Source organism: Silene latifolia, chromosome 4 (genome assembly GCF_048544455.1).
Source record: "Silene latifolia isolate original U9 population chromosome 4, ASM4854445v1, whole genome shotgun sequence".
Taxonomy (NCBI): domain Eukaryota; kingdom Viridiplantae; phylum Streptophyta; class Magnoliopsida; order Caryophyllales; family Caryophyllaceae; genus Silene; species Silene latifolia.
Window position 1 is genome coordinate 107,229,223 of NC_133529.1, and position 20,763 is coordinate 107,249,985.

The 20,763-nt window shown below is 42.2% G+C and overlaps 1 long non-coding RNA gene across 2 annotated transcripts in view; it reads right to left on the reverse strand.

Moving 5' to 3' along the window:
- LOC141652392 (uncharacterized) overlaps positions 1-20,763 on the reverse strand; it is a 278,323-nt gene that overhangs the window by 129,157 nt on the left and 128,403 nt on the right. The window lies entirely within an intron of this gene.

Sequence of the window (20,763 nt, forward strand, 5' to 3'; positions counted from 1 at the left end):
GATCCTGAGTCATGCCAGCTGGCGGGGGAATGGAGCAGCAGTAGTCAATAAAGGACTCCATATGCCTTGCTGCATCTTCATTTGCAGCTCCCCCAAACTGATTTCTCTCAACCATAGTGATGTAAGCAGGCTTTGGTTCGAATTTCCTGGCATCTCCCGGTAACTCGAACCCCTTGTATAAATTGTCGGCTGTCGGCTCGGAATAACTAGCTATACTTGCTTCCTCGGCCATGACTGGAATTTCCGGAGAAGTAACTGTCTCGGCTGAAGAAGTGGAAACGGGTGAAGACTGTGGGTCTTCTTCAAACAGATCGTTCTCGTGATAGCTTGACAGAGTACTCAGCTCTTCCTCTGTCGGTAGTACTCTTTGTGTTCGCCTCAACTCGCGCAGGGATCTCTCAAGCTCAGGGTTCAACGGTACTAATTCTCCACCCTGTGACCTGCGCATAAGAAGAAACTACAAAAAGAATATAAGAAAAGTTTAAGGAACGGATGTCCCTTAAACTAAGAAAGACTAAAAATAAAAACAACTAAAGTTAGGACTATTGCCTCCAACGGCGGCGCCAAAATTTGATACCCGTCATTGTGAGTACCAAAGATAAAATTTATAATCTCCTATTAAGACTAACCTAGGCTAATGGTAAGTGGTCGAACCACAAGGAGGCGATTTGTAAACTTTAGTTGATTTATGTTGATCGAGGTAACTATTATGGGGGTTGATTTGAATTGGTCTACAGCTAATAGTAAATAAAGACAAGAACTGAATAAAAGATTTAAACAGAGATAAAAGAAGGGCACTAGGATGGTCGGGTCATTATAGCTTCGGCGGCAGCAAACTAAGTCGGTCTAAATCAAACACAGGTAAGGCGGGAAATAAAGAGGTCCTCTCGGTCCACTCTTAACAAATAGCATCTCTCGATCTCGCTATAGGTCCCTAATGTCACTAATACTAACTTTCGTCCTGAAAAGTGACTAACGGTCTAAACTATACCTATCTTTCGATCTTAGCACAATTTAGTCGATTTAATTGATGGTCTAATAACCTCCCCTACCTTTCGATCTAATGGGTCGATCCACGAAATAGGTATCTAACTGGTCGCATGCATTCGATTCGTTAAATACAAGATTAAATTCAATTAAAACGAATATAAACCCTACGAGGTCGATCGATCGACCGATAAGGTCGATCGATCGACCAACACGCGAAAAAATTGACCTTCCCTAATCTAATGCCGCCTATGCCATAAATCGCCTACATCCTAGCACTATAGAATTAGCTACTCATGATGAAAGTAATAACAACAACAAAGCTAATAATGATTACTGAGTTCATGCTTAAAGTAAATAACAATAATGATAAAACGATAATTGGCTTTCGGGACACTAGCTATCAATTCTATACTAATAATGAAAGTAAACAACAAACTGAAACTAGAGCCGAATGAATACCGAGATTTAAGAGAAAGATCGAGAACAAAGGCAGAATTCCAATGCTAAAATCGATAACCCAAACCCTAGTTACTCGAAATAAACCGAAAGGCGAAAAATCTTGTATTGTGATAGAAACTTAGATAAAAACTTGATATCTAAACTGATGGTTTTATGTTACGTTATATAGAAATCAACGCAACATCTTATTTCCTAAACCTAAACTTCACGGGCTTCAAGATTCACGGTCTTTCAATTCACGTCATATGAAATCTGGTCGATCGATCGTAATATCTGGTCGATCGATCGCTCCTCAAAGAAACAGTAGCTTCGGAACCGAGCATTGGTCGATCGATCAAGGTGGTCATCGATCGATCGGTTGAAGCCGCTAATTGACTTCTTTTAACTCGTGGACTTGTCTTTTGGGCCTTGGATTGCGCACCAAGCTCGTTCCTTAAGCAGTTCCTTTACGTCATTTTGCAATGCAGATTACTCGGGGGCGGATTTGGCTTGATTTCCCGTTGAATTCTTCACATTTCTGCAATAAAGTACAAAATACGGAAGTAGACGGAAATAGGGAGAAATATAGCATAAACTACAAGAATGAGCTCTGAAATGCGTGTAAAATGGGATGTAAAACATCATATAAAAGACACGCATCAAGGCGCATTGCCGGCACAGGTACCGGTGACCCGGCAAAGAGTTCAAGAAGAAGAAAAGAAGAAGTGTCTTCTACAGGTAGGTCGGCCAACCGGCAGAGACACAAATCCAACACTTAGCCAAATTTTGAAGTCGAGAAAAGTCCAAAGGAAAAAGGGCTCGCTGCCGGCAGCCACACGGGCCGCGGGCACAGAGCATCAAGGACGCGTTTTAGCACCTACCCCTCATTTGTGACCTAATTTCATGAAAGACTATATATACCCCTCATAACTCACTTGTACACATAACCTTAAACTACTAATTATTTCCCAATTTATGTTAAGCTTTCCATAACCAAACACTAATCTTTCCTTAATCAAACTCTAATTACTTAGCAATTTATTTCTAATTAGTTCAATTGTTTACCTTTGTTACTTGGTTTTGTTGGAGTAAACGATGCAGTAACAATGAAAAGCAAGGAAAACAGAAAAGATATAACCCGATTCGTAGTGCCGTGGTAAAGGAGCCACTGCCTTGAAAACTATATTCCGGTACGATCGTGGTGGCGATCAGCTAGTGCCGGTAGTTCCCCAAGGATAACACTACAGTCTCCACTCAGTTTCGCCCACTCGTAACTGTGAGACTTGGAACGGAAATAATTATCATTACCCAGAAATTCTAATCAGAGAAGAGGAGAAAGAAGAGAAGAGAGTGTTGGTTTTTTGTGTGTTCTGGAGTGAAGAGTCTTGATCTATTTATAATAAAATAGATCAACAACGGAGCCAAAAACTGCTCCACTAAAGCAGCAGTCAAAACGTGATTAGTGGAGCATTAACAGCTCTTTAATCGCGCCACTAATAGTCTCCATTGACTGACTGTTACAACTTCCAGTACACTGAATGTGGACAGCCCACTACACACAAGCCCAAAAAAGATTAAAAGGGGGCCTTTGGCCCGCACCGCAGGTGCTCTACCCAAACCCAAACCCGAGCCCGAGCTCGAGCTCGAGCCGGGCCGGGCCGGCACGCGCGCGTGTGTGTGTTTGGACCCAAACCCACAGGCCCAACAATCCCAACAAAAGCCTCCTTGGTCCACACAATTGGCTAGTGATAGACAAAAGACAATATAAACACAAGGAGGCCTAGCTAATCCACCGATGTGGGATATCAAATGGAAAGTTGGACAAAGCAACTTGGCTTTTACAGCCATCATTTCCAACAATCCCCCACAGATGGCGAAGAAAAAGCAAAGAGAAGAAATTCCTGGGTAAAGGAAGGATTGGATACTTAGGTATCAATATCTTTCGATTTGAATTGACATTTTAGTGAAATGAGGAAACAACTTACTTACAGCGAGAGAATATCTTGCGATTTGAATTCCTAGCTGAGCTTCGGTCGATACCCCCCACAACACATATCATACCTTCAGAATTAAGATCGTTCCGCGAAAGTGAAACGCGCTCTTTTAGAGTGATGCGTTTACCTCGGTACTAATAGATGTGTTCAGAAGACTCCTCATAGTCTAATGATCGTTACACCTACGTAGGTGACTCAAGTGCTTCTCAATAGCACTTCTCATATGAGTCATTAAGGACCTAAGTCCAACCTGGTGTATGATCCATCAAGTGCGTCTCAAAAGCACCACCATTAAGGCTATGAATCATACAACGCCATAGGAATAGAAGCTTTAGACCTAGTCAAGTCTCACTCTTGACCTAAGGACTTAAGCCCCATTCCCCTCGACGTATCAACGACTAGTCTCCTAGCCAACCCTTTAGTAAAGGGATCAGCAAGATTGTTTTCGGACTTCACATAGTCCAAAGCAATCACTCCGTTGTCTTGGAGTTGTCTAACTGCAGCGTGCCTTATTCGAATGTGTCTCTTCTTTGAATTGTAGACACTATTCTTTGCAACACCAATAGCAGCCTGCGAGTCATAGTGCAGAGAGACCGGTGTTAGCCGTCCGCCCCACACTGGTATATCAGCTAAAAGGTTTTTCAACCATTCAGCCTCTTGTCCCGCCAACTCAAGAGCTATGAACTCGATTCCATGGTAGAGCGTGCAATACAAGTCTGTTTAGAAGACTTCCACGATATAGCACCTCCACCCATGGTAAAGACATAACCACTAGTAGAACAGATCTCATCGTTACCTGCAACCCAGTTCGCATCACAATATCCCTCTAACACAGCAGGAAATTTACTATAATGCAAACATAAGTCAACTGTTCCGTTTAGGTATTTTAGTAAACGACGAAGAGCATTCCGGTGTTCATTGCTAGGGTTATGTGTATAACGACTCAGTCTACTAACTGCATAAGAAATATCTGGTCGAGTACAGTTCATTAAAAACATCACACTACCTAGGATTTTAGCATACTCTTCTTGGGAAACACTCTTGCCCAAGTTTTTACACAATGCTACACTAGGATCATATGGTGTTCTAGCAGGCACATCATCAAAGCAGTTAAACTTTCTCAACACTTTTTCAACATAATGAGATTGACTTAGACAGATTCCATTGGGGTTTCGGATGACCTTAACTCCTAGGATAACATCAGCTTCTCCTAAGTCCTTCATCTCAAATTGTGATGACAAAAATTCTTTGGTTCTAATTATCACCTCTAAATTATTACCAAGTATTAACATGTCATCAACATAAAGGCATATAAGCATACAATCAGATTCTATTACCTTTGAATAAACACATGAATCAGAATTGTTAACCACATAGCCATTACTTATCAAAGTGTTGTTAAATTTCTCATACCACTGTTTAGGTGCTTGTTTCAGTCCATAGAGTGACTTGTTCAGTTTACACACTTTACTCTCTTGACCCTCAATCACAAAACCTTCAGGTTGAGACATATAGATCTCTTCCCTTAGTTCACCATTCAAAAAAGCAGTTTTAACATCCATTTGATGTATAATAAGGTTATGAATAGCAGCTAAGGCGACAAGAGTCCTAATAGTCGAAATTTTGGTCACAGGAGAGTAAGTATCAAAATAATCAATACCCTTCTTTTGTGTAAAGCCTCTAACTACAAGTCTAACTTTGAACCTCTCTATTGTACCGTCAGGTCTCATTTTCTTTTTAAAAACCCATTTATTTGTAATGGGTTTACTACCTTTAGGTAAATCAGTCAACTCCCAAGTCTGATTTGACACAATAGAGTCAAGTTCACTTTTAATAGCATCTTTCCAAAAATTAGCATCAATGGATTTCATTGCCTCACTATACGTTTTTGGGTCATCTTCTATTAAAAAAGCTGAAACAAATTCATCACTAGCACAAACAGTGTATCCATGTTCAAACAGCAAAGTTGAAACAAAATCAGCTCCAAAGTTCTTTGGACATCTAGGTCTCTTGGTCCTTCTAGGTTCAACAACATGATCAATAGAAGAGCTACTACTAGCATGTGAAGAGATATCAACAGATGTAATAGGTAAACTAAGAGGTGAGTCAACATTCTTCTGTAATGGAAAAACATGCTCAAAAAACACAGCAGCTCTAGCTTCAGATATAGAACGATCACTTAAAGACATGAATCTATAAGCAGAACTATTTTGAGCATAACCTATAAAAACACAATCATAGGTCTTGGGTCCAACGGTAGGTCTCCTAAAGTCAGGTAAGCCTACTTTAGCCAAACACCCCCACACCTTAAGGTAACTCAGGTTAGGAGGATAGCCCTTCCAAATCTCTTAGGGTGTCTTGTCAAGTTTCTTATGAGGTACACGGTTAAGAATGTGACAAGCCGATAGAATTGCTTCCCCCCACATATCGTCAGATAGGCCAGAACTTAAAAGCATAGCATTCATCATCTCTTTTAAGGTTCTATTTTAGACTGAGGTAAGTAAGGTGGACTAGTCTCATGTATTAAACCGTTAGCAGCACAAAAGTCGGCTAGATTACTAGATTTATACTCACCACCTCTATCAGACCTTACCCTTTTAATTTTTCTGTCGAGTTGATTTTCGACTTCATTTTTAAAGTTTATAAACGATTGTTCTGCTTCATCTTTAGTCTTAAGCAGATAGACACGGGTGTACCTTGAACAGTCGTCTATAAAGGTGACATAATAATTCTTTCCACCTCTACTTGCCACATTTTTGAAGTCAGCTAGGTCGGTGTGAATTAACTCAAGAAGACTCGTATTCCTAGATGTTACTGGTTTACTAGGTTTCTTTGTGAATTTAGCCTCAACACAGCTAGCACATTTAGAGAATTCTTGACTCGTCAAACTTGGAATTAAACTCATAGTTCTAAGTTTTTTAATATAGTCAACATTTACATGACCTAATCTACCATGCCAAACATCAATAGACTCAAAGAATATAAGGTAGTAGATGCATTATTATTAAAAACTGAATCAGTGTTCAATACAAAAAGACCCCCAGAAAGATAACCCTTGCCCACAAATTCCCCATTACGCGACATTACAACCTTGTCAGCCTCAAAAACAAGTTTCAAACCAGCTTTGTTCAATAAGGCACCAGACACGAGGTTTCGACGTAATGAGGGTACAAATAAAACATTGGTGAGAGCAAGTGTTTTCCCCGAGGTGAGTTTGAGAAAGATCTTGCCTTTGCCTGTGATGATTGCAGATGAAGAATTACCCATGTAGACACATTCCCCATCAGCTACTTCCTCGAACTCAAAGACAAATAACCCCTTATCAAAGACAGAGGTGTCTAGAAGCACCAAGATATCAAGACCCATTCAAAGCAACATTACCCACCAGATTAGCTTCCACAACCACAAAGAAGAATGACATCGATCCACAAAGAACATTAGCTTCAGCAGATTTTCTTTTCAAAGGCACCTTTGGTAGGCTTTGTGACCAGTTTTCCCACGACGTAGCAAACAATGGGACCCTTTGGTTTCGAATCTTAGCAACTGGTTTGGTATGCTTCCCTGGACCATTCTTCTTAGCCTGACCCTGGTTCTTACCCCCGACCAACCTTAGCCTTACCCTTACCCTTGAACTTTCAAGATAAGACGGACCACCGACTCAACCATATTAGCATTAACAAAGCAGACAACGAAGTTTTAACGGGTTGACTAACAGGTTTGTCTTTAAGGCGATTTGCCTCTTCGGTCCTCATGTGTCCTACTAGTTCTTGGAGAGACAGGTCCTTTTTCTTATGCTTAAGGTGGTTCCTATTGTAATACTCCGTATTTATAAGTCTTGGGGTACTCTATCGAGTAGGCCTTACTCTGTCGAGTAAGGGTAAGTTGCGAAATAAAATAGTTTCGACTGTTGGGTACTCGATCGAGTAGTGGGGCACTCGATCGAGTAAGGGGTACTCGATCGAGTACCTTGGGTACTCGATCGAGTGTCGGTTTACGAGGAGTTTTCTCGGGTTTTTTTAATTATGCGATTAAGGTATTTAAGCTTCATCGTCATTATTCTAAATCACTTTTACAAAACCTAAATTCTTGTTTAAGAGAGAAAGCAAACAAGTTCATCTTCTTAATCGCATTCTTAGCAATTCCGGAGTTCGACGGTCGTTCTTGTCGTTGTTCGTACAGTTGAGTTCCTTGCGTCGAGGGTAAGATCTATGCACCCTTTTATTGTGTTTCCTTCGATTTGGTTAAACCCTAATTTAGAGATTGGGGGTTTTATGTGTAGTGTGTGATGTGGTAGTCTCTATGTGTTGTATGATAGGAGGAGGGTTCATAGAAGAGGCTTTTGACTCGGAGAGAGACCGTCGATTGTGTGCATACCGGGTAGGATTTCTACTCGTATTAGTCCCATAATGGGATATTGGTTGATGTATTGTGTTTGGTTGTTTTATATAGTAATTGTATTGTGATTGTGGTTGTGATCGTTGTTGATGGTTCGCGAGGCGTGGCCTCGGCTGAGTGGGGTCACTTGCGGGAGTGGCTTCACGCCCTAGTTTCGCCTTCTGTGGAACCCGCCACAGAAGGGATGTGCACATTAATGGACAGGGTTTATCGCTCACTATGTGGAGCGGGGATTTGGTGGGTACGGCTACGGTCCCCCATCGGCGGTGGTCCGGTGGGATCGGTCGATTGAGATGATTGGAATCGATGGGTTGTGTGTGTGTGTGATTAAGCATGTCTGTTTTATCTTATCATTGTTGTTTATATTGATTGTGTGATTAGTATCGACCGGTGTTGTTTTGTAAAACTGCGGTGATCCATTCGGGGATGGTGAGCAGATATTGAGCGGTATTGAGATGAGTACTGGGATAGTGGGATGCCACGACATGATGATAGGAGTCTTCCATTTTGTAGCCTTTAGTTTATTTACATTTCGAGTTAGAACAGTCAGTTTGAAATCATGTATCGTACTTTTGGTTTGGTTTTGAGGATTGTAACTATTCGCTAAACTATTTATATTAAACGTTGTTTCTTCATTGTTGTTTGATTATCATTGCCTCGGGTAACCGAGATGGTAATGTCTTCATACCTGAGTGGTCCTGGTAAGGCACTTGGAGTATGGGGGTGTTACAAATGGTATCAGAGCGACGATCCTGAAACCTGTAACCAATGAACCTAATGAACATAGGGAGTCAATTAAAATGAACCCGGGGTAAAAGTTGTAGGAGCTAGTGCAAAGGCTTGGGAGACGTCCCGAAGTCGCAGGGTCGCCCTACAACTTTGAACCGGTCACATGGGGGAAGTGTTTGTCGAGTCGTATGTGCGTTTGGTTAACTTGTGTAAGAATGTGGTGAAATGTGTTAATTGTTGGGTGTTGGAGTAGGAAGTTGAGCATGTGAAAGAAAATGGTGATATGTGGGAATTTGTTGATGAGATGATAACATCTTTGGATGATTTACAATGTGGCATTTAATAACATGATGAAATGATCTCGTAGATGGTAGAAAAGATGCGTAGCATGTATATTATGATATAATGTGGTTTATAAGTTTAGCATGTTAGCATATGACGTAACATGCGGGTAGCTTTTATGTATTAGCGTGACTCGATCGAGTGGGACTGACTCGATCGGGTGGGTTTTTGACGATTTTGAGTCCAGAATCGTGTTTTGGGTACTCGATCGAGTAACTAGGGGTACTCGATCGAGTAGGGGTCACTCGATCGAGTAGCCTAGATACTCGATCGAGTAGGTAAGAGATCGAAGGCATTAAGGGTCGATGTTTGGGTACTCGATCGAGTATGTTGGGCACTCGATCAAGTAGCCAGTTACTCGATCGAGTGGGTTTGGGAACTCGATCGAGTAGGTTCTGGGTGTCGTGTCTTCGTGTTTTGAAGTTTAGTACGTATGTTCATATCTACCCTTTCTTATATATGTATAGTTTCAAGATGCCGCCCAAGAGAACTGCTTTGTATGCGAGAGCTGAGCTTATGACCGTGGATGACATCGTTAAGATGTTAGAGCACCAGGATGCTCTTACTGAGACCCTAAAGAAAGTGAATGAGGATAAGAATAAGGATAAGGAGAAGGAGGTTGACCATTCAAAAATCAGCCTTTACATAGCGAGGTTTAACCCGAAAGAGTACAAGGGAGTTGGGGAACCTAACCTTCTTGATAGTTGGCTGAGAGAGATGGAGAACATATTAGATTTGGTTCACTGTCCTGATGAGATGATGGTGGAACAGGCTGCGTTCTATCTGAGGGAGGCAGCAGGCAAGTGATGGGATTCAGTGAAAGTGAGTGCTAAGGAAATATATACAAACCAAGGCTTACCTGCTATACCTTGGGAGGAGTTTCGTAGGGTTGTGAGGAAGGAGTTTGTACCGGAACATGTGAGGAGTAAGATGAGAGAAGAGTTTGATGGTTTTAAGATGACTCGCCGAGATGTCCGTGGCCGAGTACTACATCTTCGTTCAATGAGAAGTCTAGGTATCCGAGGATATGGGTTTGAGTGAGGAGAATCGGCATTGAGGTTTGAGAGGGGTTGACCCCTAAGATTATGGATAAGTTACCCGTGGGAATCCTTACAGATGTTAAGGAAGCTTATGAGAGAGCTGGGAGAGCTGAGAGGTTGGTGGAGATGGCTCAGGAGAGGTTAGGTGGTGAGAAGAGGAAGTCTGAGAGCGAGGGTGGTGGCCAATCGAATCACAAGAAAGGCAACCACAATCGCCTAACGGATTTTCTTCCGGTCCGGGTTGATCTTTGGGGCTTCCTTTGGGCGTGGCCGTGGAAGTGTGAGTAATAGTTGGGGAGTGACTGCTATAGTTTGTGGTGGTGTAGGCTACAAGAGACATGAGTGCACAAGTGCACCAGGATCTTTCCGGGAGACTGCGCAGCTTCGCGAGCAACAGACCACTGGATCATGGCCAAACCGGGGAAGTCGAGTTACAGAGTGGAGGCAACCGCAACGGCGGTAATTCTTATCCGAAACCACCAACGAACAACAACAACAATCAAGGGTCGGGTGCTAAGCCGACCACCTCGGCCAAGATCTTGTCCGGGAGGTGGGCGGAAGACCAATGGGCAAGTTATTCATGATGGAGAAGAAAGCGGTGAGGAAGATGCGCACGTTATCACCGGTACATTCCTTGTTAATGGTATTCCTACCTTTGTTTTGTTTGATTCGGGGGCTTCTCAGTCGTTTGTGTCTTCGAGTCATGTCAAACAGTTGGGTTTGAGAGTATATGAGTCTGTTAGTGAGCAAGTTTTCATACCTTCGGGTGAGTCCGTATCGTGTGGGAGATTGTTCATAGATGTATCTTTGATAGTTGGGCAAGTTGATTTCCCGGTAGACTTACTAGAGTTTCCTTTTAACGGTTTTGAGATGATGGTCGGGATGGATTGGTTAGGAAAGTATAAAGCTAAGATAGACTGTCATCAAAAGAAAGTGTCTTTAAGAGGTCCTAAGGGCGTTAGTGTGTCTTATCGTGGGTTTCTAGTCAAACCCAAAGTTAAGTTGATTGCATTTATTACCTTGAAGTCTTATCGAGGAAGGGATGTCCTCCGATCTTGTGCCATGTGAGAGATGACCGGATAGAAAGTCCGACAGTTGATGAGATACCAATGGTGGGAGAGTTTGCAGATGTTTTCCAGAGGAGATTCCGGGGTTGCCACCGAAGAGGGAGATAGATTTCACCGTTGAGTTGAAGCCAGGGACGGGGCCAATCTCTAAGGCACCGTACCGTATGGGTCCTAAGGAGATGGAGGAACTTAGGAAGCAGTTGGATGATCTAATAGAGAAGGGATACATTAGACCAAGTGTATCGCCGTGGGGGAGCACCGATTCTTTTCGTGAAGAAGAAAGATGGGAGTTTGAGGTTATGCATAGATTACAGTGGAGCCGAACGTGTGACGATAAAGAACAAGTATCCTTTGCCAAGGATAGATGACCTGTTTGATCAGTTGAGCGGTGCAACAGTCTTTTCTAAGATTGATTTGAGGTCGGGGTACCATCAGGTGAAGATTAGAGAGGTGGACATACCAAAGACAGCTTTCACGTCGAGGTATGGCCATTATGAGTATGTGGTGATGCCGTTTGGGTTGTCTAATGCGCGGCGTGTTTATGGATTTGATGAACAGAATTTTTAGACAGTTCTTGGACCAGTTTGTAGTGGTGTTTATCGATGATATCTTAGTCTACTCTAAGACTAAGGAGGAGCATGAGGAGCATCTGAGGATCGTGTTGCAGACTTTGAGGGATCATGAGTTGTATGCTAAGCTGTCCAAGTGTGAGTTCTGGTTAGAGAAAGTTGCTTTTCTGGGGCATGTGATCTCTAAAGATGGGGTAGCTGTGGATCCGGCGAAGATTGAGGCAGTGACAAAGTGGGAAGCACCGAAGAACGTTGCTGAGGTTAGGAGTTTCTTGGGTTTAGCTGGATACTACAGACGGTTCGTGAAGGATTTCTCCAAGATAGCTAGACCGATGACAGCGTTGATGAGGAAAGAGAACAGGTTTCATTGGGATGAGAGTTGTGAGACGACGTTCCAAACATTAAAGGAGGATTTGACCACAGCTCCTGTCTTAGCATTGCCTGAAGGGAGCGAGAACTTTGAGGTTTATACGGATGCCTCGAAGAATGGGCTGGGATGTGTGTTGATGCAGAATGGTAAAGTGATTGCCTATGCTTCTAGGCAATTGAAGCCTTATGAGGAGAACTACCCTGCTCATGATCTGGAGTTGGGTGCGGTGGTGTTTGCTCTCAAGATTTGGAGACATTACCTTTATGGAGCAATCTTTAAGGTATTTTCTGATCACAAGAGTCTCAAGTACATCTTCACGCAGAAGGAGTTGAACATGAGACAGAGGAGGTGGATGGAGCGATTGGCGCGATTATGACATGGAAATCATCTACCATGAAGGGAAAGCCAATGTTGTAGCTGATGCTTTGAGTAGGAAGAGTGTACATTCCCTATGTACAGCTCTATCTTTGATGAGGCTGAGGGATGAGGTAGCGAGTTTTGGGATACATATGATGCAGAAAGGAGATGCCATGGGTGATATGACAGTACATCTGGAGTTTTATGATGATATTCGGGGTAAGGTGCTTTGGATCCTAAGATAGTGGAGTGGAGAGTGGAGTAGAGAAAGGGACAAAGTGTCCCGATTTTCTATTCATACAGATGGTAGTTTGAGGTTTGATGGTAGGTGGTGTGTTCCTAATGATGAGGAGTTGAAAAAGACTATCATGACAGAGGCACATTGCACACCATATTCAGTTCATCCAGGTGGAGACAAGCTATACAAGGATTTGAAGAAAACGTTTTGGTGGCCTGGGATGAAGAAAGAGACAGCTGAGTTTGTGTCCCGTTGTTTGACATGCCAGAGAGTTAAAGGGGAACAGAGACGACCACAAGGTAAGATTCAGTCTTTAGAAGTACCTGAGTGGAAGTGGGAATCCATTTCCATGGATTTCATTGTGGGTTTGCCAAAGAATCAACAAGGTAACAACATGATTTGGGTGATAGTGGATCGTCTGACCAAGTCAGCTCACTTTGTTCCAATGAAAGATACATGGACTAAGGCACAATTGGCTATGGCATATCGAAAGAACGTGCTTAAGTTACATGGAGTCCCTAAGGACATAGTGTCTGACAGAGATGCGAGGTTTATATCGAGGTTTTGGAAGGAGTTGCAGGAATCGTTGGGAACAACTTTGAAGATGAGTACATCATTTCATCCCGCGATGACGGGCGGATCGAGAGAACGATCAAGACTCTTGAGGATATGTTGCGAGCTTGTGTGATGGATTTTGGTGGTAGCTGGGAGCAGAGGTTGGACTTGATAGAATTTTCTTACAATAACAGTTATCACACCAGTATAGGTATGGCACCGTTTGAGGCTTTGTATGGGAGGAAATGTAGGAGTCCAATCTGTTGGGACGATAGTGCTGAGGCAGTGGTTTTAGGACCAGAGATGGTGCATGAGATGGTGGAACAGATTAAGATGATCAGGGAACGGATGAGAGCAGCCCATGATCGACAAAAGAGTTATGCAGATCTCCATCGTCGGGACATAGAGTTTCAAGTTGGGGACAAGGTTCTTTTGAAAGTTTCTCCTATGCGCGGGGTTATGAGATTTGGGAAGAAAGGCAAGCTAAGTCAGAAGTTTATAGGGCCTTATGAGATCTTAGAGCGAGTTGGGAAGTTGCTTATCGTCCGGCTTTACCACCATTGCGTTAGAGAGAGTGTATAATGTGTTTCATGTATCGCAGCTGCGGAAGTATGTGAGTGACCCGTCACATGTGTTGGAGGCAGAGAGCTTAGAGCTAGATGAGTCCTTATCATATCTTGAGGTGCCTAAGCAAATTCTAGACCGAAAGGTTAGAAAGACTAGGGGAGGTGAGACAGTTTTACTTAAGATCCTGTGGTCTAACCACGAGACCGAGGAAGCTACATGGGAGCCAGAGGAAGCTATGAAAGAGCGTTACCCTTTCCTTTTTGTTCAGGTATGTATGGTTACGGGGAGGTAACCTTGTTTCTTTTAGGGGGGTAGGAGATGATCGCGAGCATTTTTTAAGAGTTTTATACCCCTTTTATATGTTGTGTCGGTGTGTTGGTCGGGATGAGTTGGGTTAGTGTCATGTTTTATGTTGAATTTTGTTTGACTTTTGAGTCGGGAATGTTGTGGGAGTACCTTTGTTTAGTAGTGGTTTGAACTTCGGGGACGAAGTTCCTTTTAAGGAGAGAAGACTGTAATACTCCGTATTTATAAGTCTTGGGGTACTCTATCGAGTAGGCCTTACTCTGTCGAGTAAGGGTAAGTTGCGAAATAAAATAGTTTTCGACTGTTGGGTACTCGATCGAGTAGTGGGGCACTCGATCGAGTAGAGTACTCGATCGAGTACCTAGGGTACTCGATCGAGTGTCCGGTTTTACGGGGAGTTTTCTCGGGTTTTGTTAATTATGCGATTAAGGTATTTAAGCTTCATCGTCATTATTCTAAATCACTTTTACAAAACCTAAATTCCTGTTTAAGAGAGAAAGCAAACAAGTTCATCTTCTTAATCGCATTCTTAGCAATTCCTGAGTTCGAGACGGTCGAGTTCTTGTCGTTGTTCGTACCGTTGAGTTCCTTGCGTCGAGGGTAAGATCTATGCACCCTTTTTATTGTGTTTCCTTCGATTTGGTTAAACCCTAATTTAGAGATTGGGGGTTTTATGTGTAGTGTGTGATGTGGTAGTCTCTATGTGTTGTATGATAGGAGGAGGGTTCATAGAAGAGGCTTTTGACTCAAGCAGTAGAGAGACCGTCGATTGTGTGCATACCAGGTAGGATTTCTACTCGTATTAGTCCCATAATGGGATATTGGTTGATGTATTGTGTTTGGTTGTTTTATATAGTAATTGTATTGTGATTGTGGTTGTGATCGTTGTTGATGGTTCGCGAGGCGTGGCCTCGGCTGAGTGGGGTCACTTGCGGGAGTGGCTTCACGCCCTAGTTTCGCCTTCTGTGGAACCCGCCACAGAAGGGATGTGCACATTAATGGACAGGTTTATCGCTCACTATGTGGAGCGGGGATTTGGTGGGTACGGCCACGGTCCCCCATCGGTAATGGGTCCGGTGGACGATCGATTGAGATGATTGGAATCGATGGGTTGTGTGTGTGTGTGACAGCTTAAGTTAAGTACATCTGTTTATCTTATCATTGTTGTTTATATTGATTGTGTGATTAATCGACCCGGTGTTGTTTTGTAAACTGCGGTGATCCATTTGGGGATGGTGAGCAGATATTGAGCAGGTATTGAGATGAGTACTGGGATAGCTGGGATGCCACGACATGATGATAGGAGTCTTCCGCTGTAGCCTTTAGTTTATTTACATTTCAGTTAGAACAGTCAGTTTGAAATCATGTATCGTACTTTTGGTTTGGTTTTGAGGATTGTAACTATTCGCTAAACTATTTATATTAAACGTTGTTTCATCATTGTTGTTTGATTATCATTGCCTCGGGTAACCGAGATGGTAATGTCTTCATACCTGAGTGGTCCTGGTAAGGCACTTGGAGTATGGGGGTGTTACACCTATAGTCAGACCAGGAGGGAGGGAACTTTTCTAACAGAACATTAGCCACGAAAATGTCATCTAATTTCATACCCTCATTAACAACATCAGCACAAAGGTTTTCGTAGACATGAACTTGTTCCATGATGGGTTTCCCGTCAGCCATCTGAAATTCCAGCCACTTACCCACAACATATTTCTTTTTCCCTGCATCATCAGCCCCATACTTGGCTTCTAAGGACTCCCATATCAGTTTGGAGGACTTATGAACCATAAATAGGTCAAAAAGGGTGTCGGTCATGTTGTTTAGAAGATGGCATCTAACAAGTTTATTGTCCTTATCAAATTTCTTAATATCCTCTTCGTTTGACTTAACAACAAATTTAGCAGGAGGGGTGTTCTCTACGGTCTCAGTAACAGCAGCCTCTTTAACAGGAGCAGGCGGGTCACTAAACAGCACATAATCAATTTCCAGTTGTTCGAAAAATATCAATAGTTTTTGTGACCAACGCTTATAATTATGACCGTCTAATTTTTCCTGTTTAGTCAAATCAGGAAGAGTTTTTGCTAAAATAGACGACATTGTTACAGCAATTAACAACAACAGATATATAGTTTTCAAATTGTTGGAGTAAACGATGCAGTAACAATGAAAAGCAAGGAAAACAGAAAAGATATAACCCGATTCGTAGTGCCGTGGTAAAAGAGCCACTGCCTTGAAAACTATATTCCGGTACGACCGTGGTGGCGATCAGCTAGTGCCGGTAGTTCTCCAAGGATAACACTACAGTCTCCACTCAGTTTCGCCCACTCGTAACTGTGAGACTTGGAACGGAAATAATTATCATTACCCAGAAATTCTAATCAGAGAAGAGGAGAAAGAAGAGAAGAGAGTGTTGTTTTGTGTGTTCTGGAGTGAAGAGTCTTGATCTATTTATAGTAAAATAGATCAACAATAGAGCCAAAAACTGCTCCACTAAAGCAGCAGTCAAAACGTGATTAGTGGAGCATTAACAGCTCTTTAATCGCGCCACTAATAGTCTCCATTGACTGACTGTTACAACTTCCAGTACACTGAATGTGGACAGCCCACTACACACAAGCCCAAAAAAGATTAAAAGGGGGCCTTTGGCCCGCACCGCAGATGCTCTACCCAAACCCAAACCCGAGCTCGAGCTCGAGCTCGAGCCGGGCCGGGCCGGCACGCGCGCGTGTGTGTGTTTGGACCCAAACCCACAGGCCCAACAATCCCAACAAAAGCCTCCTTGGTCCACACAATTGGCTAGTGATAGACAAAAGACAATATAAACACAAGGAGGCCTAGCTAATCCACCGATGTGGGATATCAAATGGAAAGTTGGAAAAAGCAACTTGGCTTTTACAGCCATCATTTCCAACAATCCCCCACAGATGGCGAAGAAAAAGCAAAGAGAAGAAATTCCTGGGTAAAGGAAGGATTGGATACTTAGGTATCAATATCTTTCGATTTGAATTGACATTTTAGTGAAATGAGGAAACAACTTACTTACAGCGAGAGAATATCTTGCGATTTGAATTCCTAGCTGAGCTTCGGTCGATACCCCCCACAACACATATCATACCTTCAGAATTAAGATCGTTCCGCGAAAGTGAAACGCGCTCTTTTAGAGTGATGCGTTTACCTCGGTACTAATAGATGTGTTCAGAAGACTCCTCATAGTCTAATGATCGTTACACCTACGTAGGTGACTCAAGTGCTTCTCAATAGCACTTCTCATATGAGTCATTAAGGACCTAAGTCCAACCTGGTGTATGATCCATCAAGTGCGTCTCAAAAGCACCACCATTAAGGCTATGAATCATACAACGCCATAGGAATAGAAGCTTTAGACCTAGTCAAGTCTCACTCTTGACCTAAGGACTTAAGCCCCATTCCCCTCGACGTATCAACGACTAGTCTCCTAGCCAACCCTTTAGTAAAGGGATCAGCAAGATTGTTTTCGGACTTCACATAGTCCAAAGCAATCACTCCGTTGTCTTGGAGTTGTCTAACTGCAGCGTGCCTTATTCGAATGTGTCTCTTCTTTGAATTGTAGACACTATTCTTTGCAACACCAATAGCAGCCTGCGAGTCACAGTGCAGAGAGACCGGTGTTAGCCGTCCGCCCCACACTGGTATATCAGCTAAAAGGTTTTTCAACCATTCAGCCTCTTGTCCTGCCAACTCAAGAGCTATGAACTCAGATTCCATGGTAGAGCGTGCAATACAAGTCTGTTTAGAAGACTTCCACGATATAGCACCTCCACCCATGGTAAAGACATAACCACTAGTAGAACAGATCTCATCGTTACCTGCAACCCAGTTCGCATCACAATATCCCTCTAACACAGCAGGAAATTTACTATAATGCAAACATAAGTCAACTGTTCCGTTTAGGTATTTTAGTAAACGACGAAGAGCATTCCGGTGTTCATTGCTAGGGTTATGTGTATAACGACTCAGTCTACTAACTGCATAAGAAATATCTGGTCGAGTACAGTTCATTAAAAACATCACACTACCTAGGATTTTAGCATACTCTTCTTGGGAAACACTCTTGCCCAAGTTTTTACACAATGCTACACTAGGATCATATGGTGTTCTAGCAGGCACATCATCAAAGCAGTTAAACTTTCTCAACACTTTTTCAACATAATGAGATTGACTTAGACAGATTCCATTGGGGTTTCGGATGACCTTAACTCCTAGGATAACATCAGCTTCTCCTAAGTCCTTCATCTCAAATTGTGATGACAAAAATTCTTTGGTTCTAATTATCACCTCTAAATTATTACCAAGTATTAACATGTCATCAACATAAAGGCATATAAGCATACAATCAGATTCTATTACCTTTGAATAAACACATGAATCAGAATTGTTAACCACATAGCCATTACTTATCAAAGTGTTGTTAAATTTCTCATACCACTGTTTAGGTGCTTGTTTCAGTCCATAGAGTGACTTGTTCAGTTTACACACTTTACTCTCTTGACCCTCAATCACAAAACCTTCAGGTTGAGACATATAGATCTCTTCCCTTAGTTCACCATTCAAAAAAGCAGTTTTAACATCCATTTGATGTATAATAAGGTTATGAATAGCAGCTAAGGCGACAAGAGTCCTAATAGTCGAAATTTTGGTCACAGGAGAGTAAGTATCAAAATAATCAATACCCTTCTTTTGTGTAAAGCCTCTAACTACAAGTCTAACTTTGAACCTCTCTATTGTACCGTCAGGTCTCATTTTCTTTTTAAAAATCCATTTACTTGTAATGGGTTTACTACCTTTAGGTAAATCAGTCAACTCCCAAGTCTGATTTGACACAATAGAGTCAAGTTCACTTTTAATAGCATCTTTCCAAAAATTAGCATCAATGGATTTCATTGCCTCACTATACGTTTTTGGGTCATCTTCTATTAAAAAAGCTGAAACAAATTCATCACTAGCACAAACAGTGTATCCATGTTCAGACAGCAAAGTTGAAACAAAATCAGCTCCAAAGTTCTTTGGACATCTAGGTCTCTTGGTCCTTCTAGGTTCAACAACATGATCAATAGAAGAGCTACTACTAGCATGTGAAGAGATATCAACAGATGTAATAGGTAAACTAGGAGGTGAGTCAACATTCTTCTGTAATGGAAAAACATGCTCAAAAAACACAGCATCTCTAGCTTCAGATATAGAACGATCACTTAAAGACATGAATCTATAAGCAGAACTATTTTGAGCATAACCTATAAAAGCACAATCATAGGTCTTGGGTCCAACGGTAGGTCTCCTAAAGTCAGGTAAGCCTACTTTAGCCAAACACCCCCACACCTTAAGGTAACTCAGGTTAGGAGGATAGCCCTTCCAAATCTCGTAGGGTGTCTTGTCAAGTTTCTTATGAGGTACACGGTTAAGAATGTGACAAGCGATAGAATTGCTTCCCCCCACATATCGTCAGATAGGCCAGAACTTAAAAGCATAGCATTCATCATCTCTTTTAAGGTTCTATTTTAGACTGAGGTAAGTAAGGTGGACTAGTCTCATGTATTAAACCGTTAGCAGCACAAAAGTCGGCTAGATAACTAGATTTATACTCACCACCTCTATCAGACCTTACCCTTTTAATTTTTCTGTCGAGTTGATTTTCGACTTCATTTTTAAAGTTTATAAACGATTGTTCTGCTTCATCTTTAATCTTAAGAAGATAGACACGGGTGTACCTTGAACAGTCGTCTATAAAGGTGACATAATAATTCTTTCCACCTCTACTTGCCATATTTTTGAAGTCAGCTAGGTCGGTGTGAATTAACTCAAGAAGACTCGTATTCCTAGATGTTACTGGTTTACTAGGTTTCTTTGTGAATTTAGCCTCAACACAGCTAGCACATTTAGAGAATTCTTGACTCGTCAAACTTGGAATTAAACTCATAGTTCTAAGTTTTTTAATATAGTCAACATTCACATGACCTAATCTACCATGCCAAACATCAATAGACTCAAAGCAATATAAGGTAGTAGATGCATTATTATTAAAAATCGAATCAGTGTTCAATACAAAAAGACCCCAGAAAGATAACCCTTGCCCACAAATTCCCCATTACGCGACATTACAACCTTGTCAGCCTCAAAAACAAGTTTCAAACCAGCTTTGTTCAATAAGGCACCAGACACGAGGTTTCGACGTAATGAGGGTACAAATAAAACATTGGTAAGAGCAAGTGTTTTCCCCGAGGTGAGTTTGAGAAAGATCTTACCTTTGCCTGTGATGATTGCAGATGAAGAATTACCCATGTAGACACATTCCCCATCGCCTACTTCCTCGAACTCAAAGACCAAATAACCCCTTATCAAAGACAGAGGTGTCTAGAAGCACCAGTATCCAAGACCCATTCAGCAACATTACCCACCAGATTAGCTTCCACAACCACAGCAGCAATGACATCGTCAGTCACAGCAACATTAGCTTCAGCAGTTTTCTTTTCAGTGCACTGGTAGGCTTTGTGACCAGTTTTCCCACAAACGTAGCAAACAATGGGACCCTTTGGTTTCTGAATCTTAGCAACTGGTTTGGTATGCTTCCCTGGACCATTCTTCTTAGCCCCGACCCGGTTCTTACCCTGACCAACCTTGGCCTTACCCTTACCCTTGAACTTCTCAGTATAAGACGGACCACCAGACTCAACCATATTAGCATTAACAGCAGCAACAGAAGTTTTAACAGGTTGACTAACAGGTTTGTCTTTAAGGCGATTTGCCTCTTCGGTCCTCATGTGTCCTAC